The sequence below is a fragment of the Bison bison genome, unplaced genomic scaffold, assembly GCF_000754665.1.
Source record: "Bison bison bison isolate TAMUID 2011002044 unplaced genomic scaffold, Bison_UMD1.0 scf7180017864453, whole genome shotgun sequence".
Lineage (NCBI taxonomy): Eukaryota > Metazoa > Chordata > Mammalia > Artiodactyla > Bovidae > Bison > Bison bison.
In genome coordinates, this window is record NW_011495015.1 from 618,693 (window position 1) to 627,891 (window position 9,199).

General features: G+C 41.6%; 1 protein-coding gene across 3 annotated transcripts in view; it reads left to right on the plus strand.

Annotated features, from left to right (window-relative positions):
• Nucleotides 1-9,199, plus strand: part of SPIRE1 (spire-type actin nucleation factor 1) — a 145,388-nt gene that overhangs the window by 75,324 nt on the left and 60,865 nt on the right. The gene's annotated exons all lie outside the window — the stretch shown is intronic.

Genomic DNA, 9,199 nt, shown 5'->3' on the forward strand with positions numbered 1-9,199 from the left:
AATACTAACTTGTATTAAAGTGAGACTCCTTAGCTGTGCTAATACGGAAGATTCAGGTGTCTGAGCCAGATTACTCTTCGTAAATCACCCTGAATGGATCTGTTTTGTTAATATATTTGTGAATGAGAGCTCCAAGCATTCTTATTTAGGTCTAACCAGGATTCTGCTTATAATTTGTCTTTTTTTGATAAGCTAATGAAAAGTTATATCTGTTTTTCTAGGAATTTATAGAATTGGACCCAAGGGGAAAGTCTTTAACAGGGTGGAAAGGGTGAACTGCATGTTGTTTGAAGAATAAATATAAACATGTCTCATGGGCTAGCTTTTCCTCCTGGAGAGGACCAGAGGACAGAGGGTCTGAGGGCACACCCGAAAGACAGCCTCAATTAAGGTTTGGTGAATAATAGGTTTTCTAGAAAGATCACTTTTGGTAATTATCTTCCCCAGCTTGGTGGAATTGAGATAGTCTTCTTCAGAGAGGCTCCTGTTATTTTCAGAGTGCGAGTAGAGTCCTGTGCAGTTAGGGTCAAGTAAATGAGTTTGTAGAATCCTCCCAACACAGATGTTCTTAGGAATCATTTCTGAATTAAAGAACAGTATTAATAAATATTTTTTCTATTCCAGTGAGCATAAACAATTGTGTTTCTTTTTTACTCTTGATGAAAACTTTGTTTTGCCAAACAAATTCTCAGAGATTTTTTTTTTTAAGTAAAAGTCTGTTTAAAGAGACATGTCACAAATGGAGTAAAAGAACACGAATGTTTGGGACCATTAGTGGCTTTGATGCCTGTAGAGACTGGCCAGGCCCTGGTAAAGGTTGGGGACCTTGGGTCAGGGTTTTGGCTTTATGTCCCACTGTCACCTCCAGCAGCACCTGATGTCTGGGTCATTATAGATACTGGTTCTGTCCAGTTTGATCATCTCCTGCTCTGGTTCCTTACTTTGCTGATCTCTTCTCAGCTTTTTCCATCCTTCTTTCTAGAAACTATGTTCCATGTTTAGAAAGATCTCCTCTGAACCTGAGTCTCCTCTGAGGACTCCTGCTCCCCCAGGCAGTGCTTTCTCTGCTTCCTCTGTGCGAGGCTGCTCTACCCTCATGGCTGCACGTCCTCAGACTGGGTGGATGGGTGATGTTCTCGGTCTGCTGCTTCTTAATCAGGACTCCTCACACTTGTACCAGAACCCCACACCATCCACATCTGCTACTCTTGAGCCCATTGACACTGTCATCTGCCATCATCTCGACTGATGTGTTTGATGAAGAGCAACTCTGGCTGTGTATCCTTGACCCTCCTCTACCTCAGCACTCTGCATTCCTGAACATACCTTTGAAAGTGAAAGTCACTCAAGTCGTTTCCAACTTTCTGCCACTCCATGGACTATACAGTCTGTGAAATTCTCCAGGCCAGAATACTGGAGTGGGTAGCCTTTCCCTTCTCTAGGATATCTTCCCAACCCAGGGATCGAACCCAGGTCTCCTGTATTGAGGGCAGATTCTTTACCAGCTGAGCCCCAAGGGAAGCCCGAACATACCTTTGTCCTCATGATAACCTGCTATCATTCTATCTTGGAAATCACCCCTGATGCAGCTCTGTCCTTTGAACTCATCCCTCACTGCCAGCTGAACTGGTCTTGTCTCTTGACCCCCCTACGCCTTTTCTTCCAGTTTATCAGCCCTTCCTGGATTCACTCTGTGTCTTCTGTGGATGAGAGTCTGTTTATCAAGAGTTCAGTCCACATGTGCAACCTGGAGTATTCCAGTAGCTGCCTGCTGGCCTGATCACTGTGAATCCATCCAGTTCAGCTTCCGCTGTGTCTGGGAGTGATTCCTGCAGATCACAGATCTGACCTGAGGGGTCTGACTCCAGGCCCAGGCCTCCGTGTGGTTTTCCAGGCCTGAGCCGAGGCCTGCTTTCCCTGGCAGGCCACCCTCCCTGCACAGGACTTGGGTGCTGCACTCTGGTTTTTTGAAGGGAACAGTGAGGACTCAGGCGCTCTGCCCATGGCTATTCATGTGCACCTGCCCTCATCGTCCAGTGCCTCTACACCAAGAGCCTCGGCTGAGGCACTTCCCTCCCCTCTTTCCCTCCCAGCAGCCCAGGGCATGACGTGTTTGCAGTGAGGAAGCCCCCGACCTGCACTCCCCATCATCTGACCATACTGGTGCCATCTTGGGAGGACATGAAGCAGGGGAGCAAAATACCCTTGTTGGCTTCTTGGCTGCTCGGATGCAGAGGAGAGTAAGGGCCAGTTGCCACTTTCAGTTTGGCTGGCCCTTCTGACCGTTGGACACCTGGCAGCTTGACACAGGCAATTTGCTTCCTAGAAGGCAGTGGCACCCCACTCCAGTACACTTGCCTGGAAAATCCCATGGATGGAGGAGCCTGGTGGGCTGCAGTCCATGGGGTCTCTAGGAGCTGGACACGACTGAGCGACTTCACTTTCTCTTTTCACTTTCATGCATTGGAGAAGGAAATGGCAACCCACTCCAGTGTTCTTGCCTGGAGAATCCCAGGGACGGGGGAGCCTGGTGTGCTGCCATCTCTGGGGTCACACAGAGTCGGACACGACTGAAGTGACTTAGCATAGCATAACGTGATTCCAATTGCCTCGAGGGTGAAATGAAACTCCATTGTGTTGCCTGTGAGGCCTTCTTGGCATTTCACTTACTCATGTTTTATTCTCCTTTTCAACTCTCCCTTTGTTGCATTTTTGTGCTATCTAGTCAGAATTACTTAGTTTCTTTTTTTTTTTTTTAACTTAGTTTCTGAATGTGCTGTGCTTGCTATATGTCTGAGACCCCAGTATAATACTTCATGCTTTCTGTCTGGATTTCTCTCCCTGCCTTGTCTTCTTGGTGGTCTCCTGTTGACCCATCTAAACCCTGCTCATGTGTCATCTCCCTCCACCCTTCACTTCCTCTGTGTCCTGTACTCCCCACACTTCTCATGCTTCCCTAGGAGTTCTTATGTCTTTGAGCTCTTTCTCCATAGCTGGGCTGGACACTTCTTGAGACAAATGACTGTGCTTTAAGTCATCTTCCTGTTAATGACTCACTGAGTGTTTGCACGCAGGAAACACTCTGGAAATGTTAGTTGAACTGAAATAATTTATGCATTGTATCTGTGTTTTTTTAGAATATCAGAAATTTTATGGTGGAAGGCATTGTTGACTTTTGGAAACATTATGATCCAGATATTTCTAGTAAATATGAGAAGTTTTATGGCTGTTATTGAGGTCTTGGAGTGCTCTCCATTCAGTTTAAGCAGGAGAGATATTTAACAGGGAGTCTTGAGAAGGCAGGCTGTGAAACCTGTGGAAATCCTGACGTGTTCTGTACTGTTCTGTACTGTAATGTTCTGTACTGTTTCATTACAGATTTTATACTTATGCATGGCCTGTCAACACTGAGGTTTTAGGAGTAAATTTTTACTGGATCCAAGTGGATTTCCCCCTTCCTCTTTGATATATGCAGTTTTCTTTAAATTAGAGAAAATTTTTATGCATATTGGTTCATGCTTGTATGTTAGTCATTTTAACCTTTAACCTAGTCTCAGGAATACTAAGTCCACACTAATAAAATACTCTGTGCTAATTTGGTATTTTCCCTGAAGATCTCAAAATATACAATTTAAGAATCAGACAGTCTTTCTTCTGTATCTATGAGTTAGTACATATCAACTGGAATTTTCAAAGTAATAACCTGATTCAACAGGTTGATTACGGATTATCAGTGATGTTTTGAGTAACCAATATATCTGTGTATATGTGCATGTGTGTATATAAAATTAGGGTAAAATATTAGTGTCAGAACATTTGAGCTCAGTGTTGATGTTCTTGATTTGATAGACCAAAAGTATTTTAATTATGTTAAACTTCTCATATGCTCAGTTGGCAGTTTATTAAAACGTAAAACCTATAATCAATTTCCCAGTGTTGTAATTGTATTAGAGGTCATTACATTTGCTAGACCTGGCTGCTCTGCAGAGCACAAGACCTTTAGTTCATCTATTTATTTAGGAGGCAAATTCATTTCATTCTAATCCCTTTTCATAATGCAATGATTTCCTTCTTAAACAATGAATGAGACCCTTGAAGATTGTTCTGTAAATGATAGGATTTGGATTGGCTGCTGTTACTCTGTCTCAGAGGCAATTTGATACCCTGGAAAATGAGCACATAGTCCAGTGTCTCCTAAGCAGTTGATACTCTGGAACACAAGTATAGATGGAGGGACTGTCCTTTCAGTGCCATACACTCAGTGCAGCAGGTCATATGAAAGATGAGACAGCCATGCCCTTGTGCCAGTGAACCCCCTACCCCACCACAGCCTGGTCCAAACTGGCTGGTATGGCTGGTGAGCAAGTACAGTGGGGAGGGGAGAATTGAACTTGGCAATTTCAAGTGTAAATTATTTTGGTTGAAAAAAGGAAATTATATTAATGGCAGTGTGCTTTAGTTCAGTGCTGTCTAAGTAGTTTTTGAGCATCCGTCCCTGATTTTGTTATTGTTAAATGAAATTATCAATTCCTCAGACTTTAAGCCCTGCTGCTTCCCCAATTATTTATGCCCACAGCTGCAAAGCGGCCACTCTTGCTTGCTTCACTTAGTCTCCATGAACAGCCCTGTGATGCCCACTTTGCAGATCAGTAAACTGACACTTAGCTTAATGGTTCCCACAAAACAACGCTCTCAGCATTTCTGATGGCTGCCTTTCTATCCCATGTGCTCTCCAGCCTGGCACCGGCACCCTTGGCAGTTATTGCTGTCTCCCTGCAAGGACAGTCACCTATAGCGCACTGTCCTGGAAGGTGGCTGTCTAGAGTCCTTGGAAGAGATTCCTCGTGTGCACTCAGATTCAGGCCCCTGAGCAGCAGGGGAAAAGGGCGTGTGAGTCAGAATAGAATTTGGTGTTGAGGAACAAGGAGGCTCATGAGGGAACATGTGTGCAAGCGTGTGTGTCTGCCTCACAAATGCACACAGATGGGAACAGGAGGGGAGGAGGAGTGGTGTCATTTAAGTTTAGGTGTGAAGTAATATGGAAATGAGAAAAGAGAGGAGTGGCATAGAAATGTCAGAGATGAGATAAAATTGTGTTCAGACTAGAAAGTCAGTTGACTGGTGTGATGTGTTCCTAGCTGCTCTGACACTACTGTCTCCATGTAGAGTGTGTGGTGAGCCCCAGCCCCATTCCCCCAAGAGGCACTTTGTTTCACAGAAGAGGTTTAGCTCTTAACTGTAGTAGGAAAAACTTGATGTGTCAGAGAAGTATGCTGTTTAAAGATAATCTTTCTTTTGAAAAAAATCTTTTTCTCAAGCAAATAACTCATTTTTTATTTATAGTATATCTAAAATGTTTATATCAACATTGACCTTTTTAATTAATTAATTTTAACTGGAGGATAATTACTTTACAATATTGTGGTGGTTTTTGCCATACAGCGACATGAATCAGCCACAGGTGCACGTTTGTCCCCCGCTCCCTGAACCTCCCTCCCCACCCTATCCCTTTGGGTTGTCCCAGAGCACTGGCTTTGAGTGCCCGCTTCCTGCACTGAACTTGCACGGGTCATCTGTTTTACAGAAGGTAATACACATGTTTCAATGCTATTCACTCAAATCATCCCACCCTCACCTTCTTCACATAGTCCAAAAGTCTGTTCTTTACATCTGTGACTCTTTTGCTGCCTTGCGTATAGGATTGTTGTTACTGTCTTTCTAAATTCCATATATATGCATTAAAATACTGTATTGGTGTTTTTCTGACTTACTTCATTCTATATAATAGGCTCCAGTTTCATCTACCTCATTCACTGATTCAAATGCATTCCTTTTTATAGCTGAGTAATATTCAACATGCCATTGTGTATATGTACCACAACTTTCTTGTCCATTTGTCTGCCAGTGGACATCTAGGTTGCCTCCATGTCCTTTCTGTTGTAAACAGTGCTGCAGTGAACATTGGGGTACACGTGTCTCTTTCAATTCTGGTTTCCTTAGTGTGTCTGCCCAGTAGTGGGTTTGCTGGGTCGTATGGCAGTTCTGTTTCCAGTTTTTTAGGAAACCTCCACACTGTTCTCCATAGTGGCTGTACCAGTTTGCATTCCCACCAACAGTGTAAAAGGGTTCTGGTTTGCTTTTCTCCATCCCCTCTCCAGCATTTATTGTTTGTAGACTTTTTGATGGCGGCCATTCTGACTGGTGTGAGTTGATACCTCATTGTGGTTTTAATTTGCATTTCTCTAATAATGAGTAATGTTGAGCATTTTTCATGTGTTTATTAGCCATCTGTATGTCTTCTTTGGAGGAATATCTGTTTAGTTCTTTGGCTTACTTTTTGACTGGGTTGTTCATTTTTTGGGTATCAAGCTGCATGAGCTGCTTATATATTTTGGAGGTTAATTCTTTGTCAGTTGTTTCATTTGCTATTATTTTCTCCCATTCTGAAGGCTGCCTTTTCACCTTGCTTATAGTTTCCTTCATTGTGCAAATGCTTATAAGTTTATTTTAAAGTCCCACTTATTTATTTTTGTTTTTATTTCCATTACTCCAAGAGGTGGATCATAGAGGATCTTGCTGTGATTTATGTCGGAGTATTCTGCCTATGTTTTTCCCCTAAGAGTTTTATACTTTCTGGTTTTACATTTACATCTTTAATCCATTTTGAGTTTATTTTTGTGTATGGTGTTAGAAAGTGCTGTAGTTTCATTCTTTTACACGTGGTTAACCAGTTTTCCCAGCACCACTTGTTAAAGAAATTGTCTTTTGTACATTGTATATTTTTGCCTCCTTTGTCAAAAATAAGGTGTTGATAGGTGCGTGGATTTATCTCTGGGCTTTCTGTTTTGTTCCATTGATCTATATTTCTGTCTTTGTGCCAGTACCACACTGTCTTGATGACTGTAGCTTTGTAGTATAGTCTGAAGTCAGGCAGGTTGATTCCTCCAGTTCCATTCTTCTTTCTCAAGATTGCTTTGGCTATTCAAGGTTTTTTGTGTTTCCATAAAAATTGTGAAATTATTTGTTCTAGTTCTCTGAAAAATACCGTTGATAGCTTGATAGGGATTGCATTGAATTTATAGATTGCTTTGGGTAATATACTCATTTTCACTATATTGATTCTTCCAATTCACGAACATGGTATGTTTCTCCATCTATATGTGTCATCTTTGGTTTCTTTCATCAGTGTTTTATAGTTTTCTGTATGTAAGTCTTTTGTTTCTTTGAAGTGAAGTGAAAGTCGCTCAGTCACGTCTGACTCTTTGCAACCCATAGACTATACAATCCATGGAGTTCTTCAGGCCAGAATACTGGAGTAGGTAGCCTTTCTCTTCCCCAGGAGATCTTCCCAACCCAGGGATTAAACCCAGGTCTCCCTCATTGCAGAAGGATTCTTTACCAGCTGAGCCTCAAGGGATGCCCTTTGTTTCTTTAGGTAAATTTATTCTTAAGTATTTTATTCTTTTTGTTGCAGTGGTGAATGGGATTGTTTCCTTAATTTCTCTTTGCTTTTTCATTGTTAGTATATAGGAATGCAAGGGATTTCTATGTATTAATTTTATATCCTGCAACTTTACTATATTCACTGATTAGCTCTAGTAGAAGAGTTAGCACCTATCCTACTCAAACTCTTCTGGAAAATTGCAGAGGAAGGCAAACTCCCAACTCATTCTATGAGGCCAGCATCACCAGAACTAGACTAAGATGCCACAAAAAAAGATAGCTACAGGCCAATATCACTGATGAACATAGATGCAGAAATCCTCAACAAAATTCTAGCAAACAGAATCCAACAGCATATTAAAAAGATCATACATCATGACCAAGTGGACTTTATTCCAGGGGTGCAAGGAATCTTCAACGTTTGCAAATCAGTCAAATGTTATGTACCACATTAACAAATTGAAAGGTAAAATCTGTATGATTATCTCAATAGATGCAGAGAAAGCCTTTGACAAAATTCAACACTCATTTATGATAAAAACTCTCCAGAAAACAGGCATAGAAGGAACATACCTCAGCATAATAAAAGCTATATATGACACACCCACTGTAAATATTATCCTCAATGGCAAAAAATTGAAAGCGTTTTCTCTAAAATCAGGAGCAAGACCCATACTCACTACTCACCGCTACTGTTCAACAGTTTTGGAAGTCTGAGCCACAAGCAATCAGAGAAGAAAAAGAAGTAAAAGGAATCCAGATTGGAAAAAAAGTAAAACTCTCACTGTTTGCAGATTATATGATACTCTACATAGAAAATCCTAAACATTAATCATTTTTAAAAGCCCCTTTATTTTTGGTGATTCATATTCTTTCACGTAGAGCTTCCCAGGTGGTGCTGGTGGGAAAGAACCCACCTGCCAATGCAGGAAACATAAGAGATGAAGGTTCAGTCCCTGGGTTGGGAAGATCCCCTTGAGGAGAGCATGGCAACCCACTCCAATGTTCTTACATGGAGAATCCCATGGACAGAGGAACCTGGTGGGCTACGGTCCATAGGGTCACAAAGAGTTGGACATGATGAAAGTGACTTAGCATGCGTGCATTCTTTCACTCGTTATTTATATGACTGCATAAGTCAAATAGACATTGTTAGATTTCTTTATTCTTCATTTTATAAAGGGAAAAGGGGCCAATTAGACATGGTAAGATTCCTTCTAGTCTTAAAATGCTCTGCAGAAAGTACAATTCATGTGACTAAGTATTCAACAAGATTTTCCTTATTTTTGTACAAGTCTTGTTTTGTGTAGGTAAAATGTATGCAGATACACATTTTAAGTGCATTCCCACTAAAATTTGCTCTGAATTTAGTGTACACTATTTTATATATTTTATGCTGTTTAATATTTTAAATTTGAGATGAATTTTATAAGAAAGCTCAGTGTTGTCAATGTTGAGCTCTAAAGTCAGTACTGATTACTACTGTACTGATGTCAGATCAGATCAGTCGCTCAGTTGTGTCCGACTCTTTGCGACCCCATGAATCGCACAGGCCTCCCTGTCCCTCACCAACTCCCGGAGTTCACTCAGACTCACGTCCGTTGAGTCAGTGATGCCATCCAGCCATCTCATCCTCTGTTGTCCCCTTCTCCTCCTGCCCCCAATCCCTCCCAGCATCAGAGGCTTTTCCAATGAGTCAACTCTTCACATGAGGTGGCCAAAGTACTGGAGTTTCAGCTTTAGCATCATTCCATCC